This window comes from Leptonychotes weddellii, chromosome 9, assembly GCF_054177405.1.
Source record: "Leptonychotes weddellii isolate Sample4059 chromosome 9, ASM5417740v2, whole genome shotgun sequence".
Classification (NCBI taxonomy): Eukaryota; Metazoa; Chordata; class Mammalia; order Carnivora; family Phocidae; genus Leptonychotes; species Leptonychotes weddellii.
Genome location: NC_138377.1, coordinates 102,204,086 through 102,219,505, shown reverse-complemented (window position 1 = coordinate 102,219,505; position 15,420 = coordinate 102,204,086). Strand labels below are relative to the sequence as shown.

Here is a 15,420-nt window from a genome sequence, read left to right as displayed (position 1 = left end):
AGGTGGAGGGACACTGAGGGAAGAAGTCCCTGGAGGAGAGCCTGAAGTGGTGGACAAGGAGACTCCCAGAGGTCTGGGAGTGCTCATCTTAGCCCTCCTGTTTGAAACAGCGCACGGATGAGGGGACGTGTGCAGTGACCTGCAGGAAGGAGCTGTGCTTGCCTCGCCATGGAGGCTGGCACCTTTGGGGGTATGCAGGTCTGACTGTGGCAGGGCTGGGGGGGCTTCTCCCAGCTGGCGGACGGCAGAGGGCTGAGGAGCTGCTCTCCTTCCCGGGATGTGGGAGGTCTCGTGCTGACGCCTGTGGGCTTTCCCTGGGGCTGTGGAGGCCGCTCTTTAATGGAAGCCATCCTAGCAGAACAGTGAGGGGTGAGGGACCATGGAGCGAAGGAGACAGCCTGGGAAGTGAGCTCCAGGGAGAAGAATGGGATGAGGGCAGCTCTAGAGGGCCATGCTCAAGGACAGCGAGTCCCCGGGAGAGAAGGGGAAAGCTGCCGACCTTCTGCTCAGCCCTCCGCCTCGCCTCCTCCCTAGCTAAGGCCAGTCCCCCATCAGCCTTGTCAGTGTGACATTAACAGGCTGACATTAATAAGCTGGAGCTCCTCCACTTGTCTGCCAGATCGGGCCTCAGCTGTGGAGGAATTGCTAATCACAGCCACAATAAAGAAATATCAATGATGGACATCAATATTATTGCCTCCTGTAGCCCTGCCTGTTGATGTAGAGATGGCAAGAGCCCTGGGGCCATCTCTCCATGTGGAGAAGAAAGCACCCTCCAGCTGGATTCATTCATGAAACTAGGGCCTATTTCCTCTGGGCAGGCTCCCCTCCACCAAGGGCCACGGGTCCATGTGCAGGGAGGAGGAGTTAGTGCTCTTGCTCAAAGCCCTCGTTCACCGAGTGACTTCAGGCATGTCTCTTTGCCTCTCTGAACCTCAGTTTCCTCATCTGCCAAATGGGTATGATAATTCTAGTCCCGCCTATCTTGTGCAACGTGGAAGAGAGAATGAACTTGCAAAAGCAAGATTTAATAGGATGACCCTCAGACCCTTCAGGAAAATACAAGATTTTATGGGCTGGATGAGACCAGTGGTGTAGCTGAGGGACTGTGGGGGGGCGGTGCATTGACAAAGAGACAGATATGTCCCAGCTCAATGAACTCTCAGAAGCAAACGTCCTACCCCCACCCCGCCCCAGCCCCACATCAAGCACTCAAAACTCGGTGGAAACCAAACACACACTAAAGTCAGAAGAGAAGCAAAGCCTGACTCACACGTATAGCAGGCCGGCTGCCATCTGGTGTCCCTGAGACCCTGAGCTGGTGAGGGCTTCAGGGCTGTCAAACCCTGCGTGCCATGCCAGGCACAGGCAGAACCCACACATTAGGGTGGCCTTCCCCCTGTCAGAGGGCGTCACACGTGCCCTCCCACCCCGAGAATCAGAGACCACGGCAGAGTGGAGAAGCACCTGCAGAGACAACCCAGCGAGCTGGCGAGCTGCACTGTCCATGCCAGAGTGTGTCTGCACACAGACACATGCACACCCACAATACACACATGTGGCCAAGTTCATAAACCAACATGCACAGGCTAGAAACAGGAAGCACGCACAGGCCCACGCACACACACACACGCACGCAACATCTTAGGTCCCGAGCCCAGGTTCTTCCTAGCCGGTGGAAACCTCTCCCCATTAAGAAGGAAATAAAAAGCCCCATGTGGCCTTCCAGGCACGTGTGGCCTCTCAAGTTGTGGCCAAGCCAAGCAGCAGCGATTAGGCGGCTGGGAAGTGAAGCCCGGTGTGGCCTGAATATTTCACGGGAGATTTTGCTCCACAGAAAATCCCTTCTTTGCCTCCATGCATGTCAGGGTATAATTACCCATTAGGTAGTGGAGCAGAAGCCTGGGAGGGTGTGCGTGCAGCTCCGGGTCCAGGCCTTTCGCTCTGCCTCTGCCCTGGGCCTCATCTAGCCTGGCAGGGCCCATCCCACCTCTCACCTGCCCCCAAGGGAGGGACAAGCAGATGCCATTTGGAGACATGAGGTGTCCTGGCCCACGGTCACCTCTGCCCTAGGTCCTCAGACTCTGGCCCCAGCTAAGGAAGCGCCGAAGTCCCCCATCCTTTTGCCCACCCCGCTCAGGCTCTCGCTGCAGGGGCCGCTGGCTTCTCACTCCCTCATCTTCCCCTTCTCTCAAGCTCCTTAGAGTTCCCTGAACAAACGGTAGAGAAGACCAAGATAGAAGACGGAGAGAAGGTAAGCCCTGGAGGAAGGGAGAGAGGGCATCTTGGCTGGGCCCTGGAGCCCCCCACGCCTCCCAGTGCTTATCCACCAGGGTGGGGAAAGGGGGGGCGTCTCACACCTTCCTGCTTTTGTCTCCCTCCAGGAGGACTCTTCCTCACTCTTTTTGCCCTAGAAAATGTCCACTGGGCCTAAGTAAGCTCAGGTGGTATCTCCTCCAGGAAGCCCTCCAGAACCCCTCTCTGGGTCAGGAGCCTTCTCTGTCTCCTACAGCCCCCCCATATTTCCCTCCATCACTGTTCTATAATCAAAGGCTGAAAACTTAGAAGGCTACAGGGGCCAGAGAGGAGATGACAGAGAGGGAAGGGGCACTGTGATGCCATTGGGAGTGGCGGGGCCTGAGAGTGGAGAGTACCTACTCTGACGGAGGCAGAGATGCCGAGTCACCTCATGGCCCAGCGAACCCAGCCCCGGGGGTGGACGCAAGAGAACAGAAAACACATTCCCACAAGGACAGGTACACAAACGCTCCTAGCAGCATCATTGCCAAATTGCCATAATTGCCAAAAAAGAGGAAATAATCCGAATGTCCGTGAATGAATGAATAAACAAAACGTCGTGTATCCATGACATGGAATATTATTGGGCCATAAAAAGGAATACTGATACACATTACAACGTGGATGAACTTTGAAAACATTATCTTAAGGGAAAGATGTCAGACCCAACAGGCCACCTGGTGTATGATTCCATCAATATGAAATGTCCAGACTAGGCAAGTCCTAAGAGAGGAAAGTAGATTAGTGGTTGCCAGGGCCTGCGAGATGGACAGAGGGGGAGTAACCACTAATGGGTACAGGGTTCCCTTTGAGGGTGACGGAAAGGCTCTGAAATTAGAACAGTGATTGTTGTACCCTCTTGTGAATATAAAAAAGACTGAATTGTACACTTTAAAATGACAAGCTTTACGGGATATGAATTATATCTCAATTTTAAAAAACCAAATTGTTTGAAATGGAACAAAACACATCCACAAGCCACATCCCTGGTTGGGGCCTCCAATTTTTATCCTATCATTCACACACCGGTCTCTGCCGCAAGAAGGGAGAGCTGGCCCTCCCTGAGGCCCCTCTGTGGTCCCCAGAGCCAGCACCCAAGGGCAGGCCCTTGAGTCACAAAGGTGACCAAAGCAGCAAATGAACCCAGGCCACATTCTGTGCTTTCCAAAGCCTGCCTCAGGTGGCTCTGGCCCAGAGTCACAGCCATGTCTCAGGTCAAGCCACTGAGGTCCAGTTTCAGGGTCGCCTGTCCTAAGGTCACACAACCAGCTGGAGGCAGAATTGGGCAGAGAAGCCAGGCCTCCGGACTGGGGCTGCATGACCCAGGGCAGCCGTTGGCCAGCCCCCAGTGGGCCCAGGAAGCAGACAAACAGTGCGGGCACCTTTGCTCTTGCTTCCTGCCTCAAGCCCCCCAGACTCCCCGGGCCTCAGAATGGAGCCCACCTGCTCCATCAGGCCTCAGTCTTCTTTGGGGCCCCAAAGGCGGCTCAGCCACTGCAGGGAGGCCCCTCCCCTCACTCCTTCAGCAGCACCCCGAGCCAGCCCACAACTGCTTCCCATAATCCTTAGGCATAACTGGCACCATGACCTAGACACCCAGTTTCTCAGATGCCCAGGACAACTTGACTGGATGCCAAGTTGTTGGCAGGGGCAGAGGCTGAGCTTCACGTGCAGAGTGGCCCTCAGGTGGTATGACTGACCATCCTGGGACTGACATGTGCTAAAAGCAGGATAGTCCTGAGCAAATCAGGACAACTGGCCACCATACCTGGGAGGGCCTCATCCCTTTTCTCTGCCCTAATGGGTGAGCCACAGGGCGCGGGGGTCTCCTCTCCTGAGAGGTCCTTCTCTCTCTTCCTCTCCTGCTCACCTCCTCTTTGACTCTGCCATCCTCCCTCCCAGAACCTTCCATCAGCAGAAAGAAATCTTCTCTTGCAGCATCTCCTTCAGGCTCCTTAAGGACAGCACGTTTCCAGGACCTGCCCCGGGAGCCCCTGTGTTTGCAGAGCTGCCCCGGGGAATGGGCAGTAGAGTAAGGCTTCCTCTAGCCACAGCCGCCCTGTAGCTGTCAGCTCCCTGAGGGCAGGGAACTGCTTCCTATTTGGTTCACAGCGGTGTCTCTGGGGCTAGAAGACTAGGTGCCCAGTAAACATTTGCTGAACGAACAACTGAGTCTGTTTTCCACTCTAGGCTTCCGTGTGACGGGTTTGAACTGCTACAGAATAAAACAGGGGAAACTGCTGGCCTTGGGAATAAATTCTGAAGTCTCTAAGTGGCCATGGAGGCCCTCTCCATCTGACCCCTCGCACTTCTCAGCTGCCCCCCAATTTACATAGGCCCCACCCCAGCACCTGCAGAGACCCCCCAGCCTCTGCTCTGGCCCGTGCCCTGCCTGGAGATGCTCTCGGGCCTGCAACCAGGCACCGAACTCAGAGGCTCTTCCCCGCCTGGAAGTCTTACTTCATCACTACCTGCACCCCTCCCAAGGGGCTCCCTTCCCAGCCAAGCCCTAGTGGCACCACTGGGTACAGAGAATGTGCAGGAGAGAATGAGGGGAGAGCTGGAGGTGTATGACGCAGGTTACCTGGGACCTGGGCCAGCTTTGAATTGGAAGGGTGTCTGGGAGTCTCAGAGTCTGGCTGCCAGCAACTGGGTGCAAGACAAGGGGAGACAGGCAGGGGAGAGGAGGGGAGGGAAAAGACAGGGAGGAAGAGGGGAGACGAGGGAGGAGCTGCTCCAGGATCGCAGGAAGGCCGTCAGAGTCCACACAGTGATGAAGCGGTTGGGTGGCCAGTCACTTTTAGGCTCATGATATCCCCTAAAGACAAAGATCAGTCCCCCTGTGCAGAGTGAAGTAAATGGGAAGGAAGCCCTTCTGGGAGAGAAAGGCCAGCTTTAGACAAGCAGTCACATCTTTCTTTACCCCTGCCCTCCTGCACCACTGGGCTGGGAGGCTGTCAGATACCTATCCAGGGCCTCACACTGAGTCTTGACCCTGCTCTCACACTGAGCCCCAATCCTGGTCACACACTGAGTCCTGACCGTGGTCACACACCGAGCCCTAACCCTGGTCACACACCGAGCCCTGACCCTGGTCACACACTAAGCCCCAACACTGGTCACACACTGAGTCCTGAACCTGGTCACACACTGAACCCTAACCTTGGTTACTCCCTAAGTCCTGACCTTGCTCACCCTCTGAGCACTGACTCTGGTCACACACTGAGCCCTGACCTGCTCACACCTAGCCTGACCCTAGCAGGGTAGACTGGCCCTCAAAGAACTAGAAGAGGTTCCAGACGCCTCAGCCTCTCTCCTACGACTACTCCTCAGGGCTAGGTGACAGATTCTGTCTATGGGTGTCAGAGAAAAGTCCCAGCTCGGAATGACTGCTGGCAACTGGTGCCCGAGGTAGCTAATGGGTGGCTGATTTCCTGACGTCCTTAAGGCCAAGACTGAGAATGTGACAAGCCTTCTCTGATACCAGAACGCAGTAAGTGTCGAATAGCTGTCAGCTGCTCTATGAGCCCCAGCCCCAGGCTTCACAGAGTAGCTGCCACTCCCCTGCTACCCACCCCCCCCCCACCCCAACCACCACCTGGATCCCTCTCCACCTCCTGGTCTCTTTCCCAAGGGCCCAGAAGAAAGCTGTGAATTGCTGGGTACCTGCCTCCTCCTCTATCACCCCTCCCCCTTCCTGGCCTTTCCCAGCCCAGATACATATCACACCGGCCCCCATTCAGTGTCCTCAGCTGGCTGTCAGCTAATCCCTGCAGAGGTGTTAACTGATAATTAAGATGTTAGCTGTAAACTTAACGTGTGATTCCCTGCCAGGAGTATTCTGATTTTAACAGGTTCCTCTTCAAAATGGGAAAACCTTCAAGACCCAGCCAAATGGCAGACGGGGAAGCAGAGTGGGGGGGGGGGGGTGGATTTTGTGCCTGGAGCCCTTCCAGCCTTCTTGGAAACTGCTCTCCTTCGCCTCTCCCTTCACCTGGGTGGACAGAACACAGGTGTGGTTACAGAGAACTGCCTCCCAGGCTCAGCTCCACCTCCTAAGAGCTGATGCCATTGGACATGTGATGACTGCTCACAGAGCCTCAGTCTCCTCATCTGCAAATGGGTATACAGAATACCACCCCTGCAGAACTGTGAGGGCACACAGGAGGCCCTCCATACTTGAGAGCTCCCATCCTTCCTAACTTCCCTTTGCCTCTTCCCTCGCTGAAGGCAACTGTGTCCGCTTCCACTCCTGCCCCCACACACTCCACCCCCCATCAGTGACCAAGCCTCCATTCTCTCGACTTCCCAAATGACTCCCCAGGCACAGATCAGCGGGATCGAATGATGGCCAAGGAGCTGCAGAGCAGGGAGGAAAGCTTACTCAGTCAAGTGTCAAAGCAACTGGCTGATCATTTGGGGCAAAACACTTGGATCCCTACCTCAAACCACATACACAAGAACATTCCAGATGAACTACAGATTTAAATATTTTTAAATCTCATAAACAACTAGAAAACAATGTAAGACAATATTTTCAATACTTTGCAGTTGGGGAAGGCCAGAAACTGTAAAGGTCAAGAGAGGCCAACCTGACCACGGGACAGTTTTCAACATGTAAGGGGTTAAGAAAAGCTCTATAAACTTAAATGACAAAACCCCCACAAAACTGTGAGAAAATATTTGCAACATATGACAGATAAAGGGTTAAATCCCTTAACCTCTTATAAATCAATTTGTTCCTGCAAGTCAATAAGATGCATTTCACACATCCGCCCGCCGCCCATCACTGAAACCAAGGTCATCTGTGATCTCCCGCAGCTAATGCATGATCAATGTTCCCTCTGCATCTTACTCGACCTCATGCTTGAAGCATGTCTTGCCCTTGGCTTCCAGGACCTCATACCTGCCTGGTTCTCCTCTACCCCACTGGTTGCTTTTTCTTACTCACCTTTTTGGTTCCTCCTCAGCTCCCCAACTTCTAACTGAAGGAGGCCCCAGGGCCAAGTCTTTGGTGCTTCTCTTTTCTATGTATATCCATTCCCTTGATGATCTCAACCAATCTCAAGGCTTGAAATACTACTTTTATGCTGATAATCCCAGATTTGTGTCTCCAGCCCAGACCCCTCCCCCGAACTCCAGCCTCACACATCCAACTATCAACTCCACCCTTTTTGGACATCTGCGGGCATATCACACTTTGCATGTCCCCAGCTGGGGCCTGCTCACTGGTGTGCCCACTGGGCAGTCACACAAGGCCCCAGAGTGTGGTTTCATGCTCTTGGTTTAATGCCCTACTGTTATCACTTTGCAATTCTTAATAATTTTTTAAACAGAGGTCCACTCATTTTCATTTTGCTCCAGGTCCCACATATTATGCAGCCAGTCCTGTCCACAGGTGAGCTCCTCTCCTCCCCTACACCAAACTCACTCCTCCTTCTTCTCTGTCCAATCTCTGTTGATGGCAGCCCCACCCCTCTAGCTACTTGGGCCCAAACCCTTGGAGTCACTGGACTCCATGGATTGACTCCATTATGGACTGAATGTTTGTGCTCCTCAGAATTCATCAGCTGAAGCCCTAACCCCTAATGTGGTCCTGGGAGGCGGGGCCTTTGGGAGGTAATTAGGATGAGATGAGGTCGTGAGGGTGGGGCCTCTTGATGAGATTAGTGTCCTTACAAGAAGAGGAAGAGACACCAGGGCTCTCTGTGGTTAAGTTAGAGGTCATGGGAGCACACGGTGAGATGGTAGCTGTCTGCAAGCCAAGCACGGGTCCTCACTGAGAACTGAGTCTGCCAGCACCTTGATCTTGGACTTCCCAGTCTCCGGAAGTGTGAGGAATACATGTGCGTTGTTTAAGCCACCCAAGTTTATGATGTTTGGTTATGGCAGCCCAAGATGACTAATGTAGTCATCCTTGGCTCCCCTCTGTCTCACATAAACACTCCACCTCATCCAAGCTATCAGCAAGTCCTATTGGCTCTACCATTAGCACCCACCCAGAACCCATCTACTTCTCCCCACCTCCATCAAGCGCCCCCACTCAAAGCGACCCCCCCCCCGTCTCTCCCCTAGATCATTACAACAGCCTACTGACTGATCTCCCTGCTTCCCTGGCCCCCTTCACAGCAGCCAGGGGGATCTGGTTAAAATGACATTCAGATCACATCATGTCACTATTCGGAACCTTCCATGGCTCCCTGCTTCATCCTGATTAAAAGCCAAGGGTGGTCCATGTGGCCCTGTGTGATCTGCTTCTGGTCCCTCTCCGGCCATACCTCCCACTCTCTCTCACTCCCCACGTCCCAGCCACTCTGGCCTTCTCGTTGTGCCCCGAACACACCCAGCCTGCCTGGCACCCAGGCTCCCATCCACGGGCCTCACTCGCTCGCTTCCTTCCGGTGCTTCCTGCAGCGCCATCTCCCAGGGAGGCCTTCCTGACTAACAGCTCCAGCTGCCCAACACTTCCCATCACCTGCCCTGCTTTATTTTTCCCTCCTTCGCACTTAACACTCAACACACACATTAGATTTCACTCATTTACCCATTTCTCTTGACTATCTCTCCTCCACTAGAGCCTAAGTTCCAGGGGGCAGGTCTCTGTTGTCAGTGTTGTTCACTGTTAGGTCCCTAACCAAAACGGTGCCCCACATAGTAGGTGCTCAAGAAATGCCTGCTGAATGAGTGGACAGATGAGTAGAAAAACGAGCTGAGAACATGCCATCAACAGGCAATTCATAAACGAAGAAATGAAAATGGCCAACAAACATATACACAGATATGCTCAACCTCATTCGTAATCAAAGAAATGCAAAAGAAAAGCCATTTTACCTAACAGATTAGCAGAGATTTAAGTGATTGCTAATGCCCACGGCTGGCGAGGATGAGGGGACAAGGCCTCTTGCACATGGGAAGTCAGCACAACCTTCTGGAGGTTGACGTGGCTGTAGAGACCACACCTGGAAAGGTGTGTGCCGTCTGACCCAGCCGGTCCGCTTTCAGAAACACTCCTGAAGGACCCATAAGACAAGTGCACACAGAGGCACCAGCAGGGAGGTTCCCTGAGGGAGGTTTATAAACAGCCACACGCTCACAACAATCTGCATGGCCACCGGCAGGATTGATCATTGATACATAATTTAAAGATCACCCAAAAATGGGCATAAAAGGATAAGGAAGAACTCTGGAATGATCTATACAGTATGTTGTTAGGTGAAAACTCGTGACAGAGCAGTGTAACTAGGATGAGCCCATGTTTTTGCTTTTAAAATACATCTCTAAGTGCACCAAAAAAGAGTCTGGAGAGAGATATATTGAACTAGTTAGCAGTGTTTAGTCCTGGGGAGGAAGAGATTATGGGAAGGGCTCAAACAGCATGCTTTAAACACTTTCGGGCTGTTAGATAGATAGATAGGTAGAGGACATATAGAGAACATTACCTTACTGGTCAGAAAAATGACTTTACTTGCCATGGAAACACTTCCCCTGTCTCCCCAGTGTTGCAAGATGCAGAAATAGGACATTGCAAGCCCTCCATTGTCTGGCTCTGTCTTACCCCTGTTACCCCCCACCTGCACCCCCGCACCCCAAGCACTCTGGGTTCCAAGCTCGTGAGACAATTTTCTATTCTTGGTTCTTTTCACAGCTCCAGGCCTGTCTCACAGCTCTGTTCATGGGCACAGAGGCCCAGCCGGCTCCACCCCATGCCCTCCTCAGCCCGGACTCTGCTGTCAGAGAGGCAGAGGGGAGGGCAAGGACCCTGAGAACACTCTTAACAGCCTCCAGCGGGAACCCCCAGGTCTCTGCCCCAGGGCTGGCCTGTGGGACCTGGGGGATCAGGAGATGTCCACTGATTGTGACCTGAGCAGGCCTGGCCCCACCCTGGCTCCAGGATAGCCGTCATAGGCACTGGAGGCAGCTGATCTAAGGGGGTCAAGGTGGGCCCATCAAGGACTCGTCAGAAGAAGAGGGGGACTGGGGCTTCAGACAACTAGAGTTGTCAGATTTAGCAAAAATTGTATATCCAATGCAGTATTGGGGATAAACTTATGCTAAAAAATGATTTGTTATCTGTTTGAAGCTCTAATTCAACTGGACATCCTGTAAATTTTTCTGGCAAGCCTAGCCCACAACCCAGCCCACCTTTGGAGCACTTGGCCCTAAGCAGAAAGCCTCCACCTGGGGCGCCCAGGAGCAGCAGAGAAACGCCGAGTGGATTAAAAGTGAGCTGGGCTGCTCCTGGTGCCCGGAGGAGCACCCCGGCCCCGGCGGGAGTCCTGCAGAGAGCTGGGGCCTTCCGGAGCAAGAGCCGTCACTCATGGAAGCACACACACAAGGCTGGTGCAGCAACTCCGGCAGAGAAAAGCCAGAGTGACAGCAAAGGGAGCCCCACAGATGCAGAAGCTACCACAGCCAACGTACTTAGCAAGTGCGTGCCGGGAAAGGATGCTGAACAGACCGCAGATAGCGAGCATGTCAGAAAACAACTGGGCTGGCAGAATGATATGTCCTGGGGCCTCTCGGTGGCCCCCAAGCCCCCCAGGAGGCCCTGCTGTGGCCAGAGCCTTTAAACCCCACCCGTGTCCCACAGCATGGTGCCTGGCAGGGGCTCATTCACCGAGGCCCATCCCGCTCCTCGCTCCCAGAGCCCTCCCACCCAAAGCAGAGGCATGAGGCAGTGGGAGCGCCCCTGCTCTCCGCCTACCTGGGTCAGATGGCGCCGGGAGGCAAACAGATCAGCCTCTGGGGGCCCAGGGAGCAGCAGCCTATCGGTCGCGGTCTCAGCATGCACTGCAGGGCAAGAGCAGGAAGGTTAGTGCCGCTAAGATGAGTCTGTACTACTCAACCCAGGACGTCTGGCTTCGGCCTCCCCACCACCACCAACAGCCCCTGCGAGTTTCCAGGAGGACGCCCCACCATCCGTGCCAGTCCCCTGGTCCAGCCTGCGGGTCTCTGGCTGGCTGACCACTCCTCCCTCACTCAGCGCCAGCCACACCGCCACCCTGCTGCTCCCTCTGCCCCCGGCCCCCACTTCCTCCTGATCCTCACAGGCCCCGCTCCTTCTCCTGATCCAGGTTCAGCTCAAGGCACCTCCTCAGAAAGCCCTCCCTGAGCTCCAGGTGCGGGAGGCCCTCCTTCCCCGTGTCACACGACCCTGATTAACTGATCTGTCATTCGGGTTGCCCTGTCTCAACAATCTCACAGAGAGCTTTTTTTTTTTTCCCAGGCAGGTTAATTGAGCTATAATTTACCTACAGTAAAATTTACTCTTTCTAGTGCGCAGTTCTATGCATTCTCACAGCTGCAGACAGCCGTGTAACCACTACCACACTCAAGACAGAGAACAATGCTATCAAAACTCTCCACGTGCTGTCCTTTGTAGCCAACTCCCCGCCAACCCCAGTCCCTAACAACCACTGACCTATTTTCTGTCTCTATAGTTTTGCCTTTTCCAGAATGTCAAACAAATGGAGTCATCTACAGGTATCTTTTTGAGTCTGGCTTTATTCGTTTAGCATATAACGCATTTGCGATTTACCTTCGTTGTTTCTTTGTTGTTCCCAGTTTCATTCTTTTTTTATTGCTGAGTAGTATTCAATTGTTCATCCATTTACTAGCTGAGAGGTTTCCAGTTTGGGGCAACTATGAATAAAGCCGCTATCAATAGTCACATACAGGTTTTTACGTGAACATAAGTTGTTACTTCTCTTGGGTAAATACCTAGCAGTAGGATTGCTGGGTTATACAGTAAACATATTTTTAACTTTATAAGAAACTGCCAAACTGTGGGGTTTTTTTTGCCAAACTGTTTTCTAAAGTGGCTATACCATTTTGCATTCCCTCCAGCAACACCCGAGAGTTCTAGCTGCTCTGTATCCTCACCTGGACTTGGTATTGCCAATTTTGTAGATATCAGTGTAATCGACATGCAGTGGTGGCTCCCTGGTTTTAATTTTTCACATACCCGATTTATTGTTTTCATACCATCTCTATTTGGAATTATCATTTTAATTTAATTATTTATCCCTTTATCTTCCATTTTAGGGACCTTGACATCTACCCCACCCCCTGCAACGCCTAGCACAGTATCTGGTACTGGATGATGGTGATGATGATGGTGATGGTGATGATGGTGATGATTGTGATGATGATGGTGATGATGGTGATGATGATGGTGATAGTGATTATGCTGATGACGGTGACAATGATGGTGATGGTGATAATGATGGTGATGGTGATGATGGTGATGACGGTGATGATGATGGTGATGGTGATGATGGTGATGATGATGGTGATGGTGATGATGGTGATGGTGATGATGGTGATGGTGATGATGATGATGATGGTGAGGATGACGGTGATGATGGTGGCGGCTGCAGTGGTGATAGTTAACATTTATAGAGTACTTATCATGTGCCCAGCACTGTTCTGAGTACTTCACAAATACTAACTCATTTAATGCTCACACTTACCCTAAGAGAGATAGATACTATCATTCTATCAATATCCCCATTTTAAGAGGAGAAAGCTGAGGCAGAGGGAAGTACCTAGCCCAATGTCACATAGCTGATGATGGGCCAAGCCAACCTTCAATCCCAGGAGTTCTGGAATCAGACCCCACGGTTGTAATCAGTACACTCTATGGCCCACAGTGGCCATATTTGCTGAAGGAATGAAAGCCTGGAAGAAAGGCAGTATCTTCCAGCTCTCTCTCATGGCAAGGGTATGCTCTTGAGCTTGGGCACATATCCAATGTGCCATAGACGGAGTGTTTGTGTCCCCTTCACCCCAATTTCATATGTTGAAACCGAAGCCCAGTGTAATGGTATTTGGAGGTGAGGCTTTGAGGGAAGGGATTAGGTCATGAAGGTCTCATGAGTCTCATGAATGGGATTAACACCCTTACAAAAGGGACCCCAGAGAGCTCCCTTGTGCCTTGTGCCATATGAGGACACCATAAAAAGATGGCCATCTATGAACCAGGAAGTGAGCCCCCACTAGACACCAAATCTGCCAGCATCTTGATCTCAGACTTCCCGGCCTCCAGAACTGTGAGAAATAAACTTCTCTTGTTTATAAGCCACCCAGTCTGTGGTATTTTGTTAGAGCAGCCCAAATGGACTAGACACAATGGCTTCTGGAAGTCTCCTCTTGGATTTTCTCCCTCCAAAACTGAACTCATCCTCACTCTCATTCCTGCTTCTCCTCTTGAGAAATTCATTTTTTGGGATGGTGTTGGTATTGAAAGCAGTCAACGGGGTAAGGGGGGGAGAGGTGGAGTCAAACCTAGAGCCTGGTGGGTGGAGGCCCTGGACCCGGGCCTGCCATGGGGCTTATTTATCCGTAGGGACTCTTCCTCAAAGCTTTTCCCATCAGGCTCTCCCAGACATCTGGGCTTCCCCAGCCTTAGCCACCTCAGGTGGAAAGAATGAACAGCAAGTTGGCTCTTCTGAAACCCTGGCTCTGAGAGGGGTCCCACAACACCCCTTGTACAGAAGATTCTACTGGTCGCTGAATGTCTGGGCACATTTCCTCCACACCCTCTTCATCCCAGCATGATGTGACCTTTCCTCAGCCCCCTTACAGTTAATGGAGGCTATATGAGAATTTCTGGCCAATGGGTTGTGAACAAGAGTGATGTGTGTCACTGCTGGGCCAAGGTATTTAAGAGCAGAGTGTGACTCTACCATTTTCTCTCCTTTGCCACAGTGACTGAAGGAGACCACGTGTTCCAGATGGGGCAGCTTCAAGATGGGGGAGCTTCTGTCAGCCCAGGTCCCTGGATGTCTGTATGGACCAGAGTCTGCCACCCTCCCTACTTCCCACATTGGACACGTAATGTGAGGTCATACTGTAAATAAAGGAAGAAAGGGCATGGGAACCTTTGTTGTACTAAATCACCGAGAGTTCCCAGAGAACCTGTTGTGCAGCACACCTCTGCCTACCCTCCTGCGTTCCCACTGGCCACTTGGGGCACATGACCTTACCCTATTTGGTTTGAGAGCGTATTTGGATGACTTTCTGAGTGAGAGAACCAAGCTCCATTTGGGAGCCCCTAAATAACTAGGATTTCAGTGGGGGACAGAAATACGTCAATCCCCAATTTCAAGGGTTCCCTATCCACCAGGGAAAGGGGGGAGTTTCAGGCCCTGTAGCAGGATTCATCAGCGGGACAATTCCCCCCTGGAGAAGGGAGGTGTGAGCAGACGCAAGTGACAGCATCTCCATGACAGTTGAGGCCTTGGCCTACATTCAAGGGCTTGAATTTGACTTTAGAAAAAAGGCTGGGGCATCCTCAGAGCTTTACCCCTGGCTCAGGTCTGGAATCAGCTTTGGAAAGGCCCTGGGGCCCCCTACTTGCCTGCCCTGGATTAACAGCTGAGGGCTAGGGGACTCCAACAGGGCTTGGAGCCACAAATGAGAGCAAGCTGCAAGCTGAATTATACATTTATATTTTGAACTTATTGGCACTTTACTTTGGCAATTATCGCCTTAAATGTTGTGTGCTCCTGTGGGACAACACAGGGAACAGGGAGAAGAGGCAGCCCCTCAAGATAACAGTGGGCTCTGGCAGGCGACCCAAGAGGAAAGCCCCTAATGTCCATAAAAGCCCCTGTGATTCCTCGTTCTTTCCAAGAAGTAAGATTTGGCGGTAGTGGATTATACTGCCTCCCCTAAAAAAAAAAAAAAAAAAGGGTAGCATACAGCTTCCTTGTGGCTGTTAGAAAGACTTCTATTGTAAGGGCAAACTTGAAAAGTTTCTTAGGTATGAGTGCTGATAGCTAGTGTCAGTGCTTGTCTACGTGCATCCAAAGGCTCGAATGGCTTTGAACTTGGGCCAGGTTAGCTGGAAGTCAGAGTGTGGTGCAGCACCCTGCAGAAGTCCTGGGGTATGCTGGGGAAAGGGTCTTGGATTGGAGGTGGGGGGAGATGTTGAAGAAACCCCTGGGACAAAGCCAGGCTTGGTGGAACCTGGGGACCCTGGAGACCCCGGGGACCAGGCTTCCCAAAAGCAGTCATAAAGAATCCTCTCTCAGAGGCTTTGGGGTAGGGGGTGTGCTGTGTAATTGGGTATAACTGTCCCCTGGGAAGCACTGAAGCAAGTTCAGCCGTCCTTCGGGT

At 52.4% G+C, this 15,420-nt stretch overlaps 1 protein-coding gene across 10 annotated transcripts in view; it reads right to left on the bottom strand.

Annotated features, from left to right (window-relative positions):
- Positions 1-15,420, bottom strand: part of LINGO1 (leucine rich repeat and Ig domain containing 1) — a 177,656-nt gene that overhangs the window by 50,901 nt on the left and 111,335 nt on the right. For 5 of the 10 annotated variants that reach the window (XM_081829609.1, XM_081829610.1, XM_081829617.1 and 2 more), the window contains exons 4-5: positions 11,837-11,940; positions 11,003-11,088 (exon numbers count right to left, since the gene is read on the bottom strand). The exons of 3 other annotated variants lie outside the window; for them this stretch is intronic. The gene's annotated coding sequence lies outside the window, so the exon portion shown is untranslated. The remainder of the gene's footprint in view (positions 1-11,002; positions 11,089-11,836; positions 11,941-15,420) is intronic. 2 more of the 10 variants (XM_031019125.2, XM_006748165.3) reach the window with 1 other exon arrangement.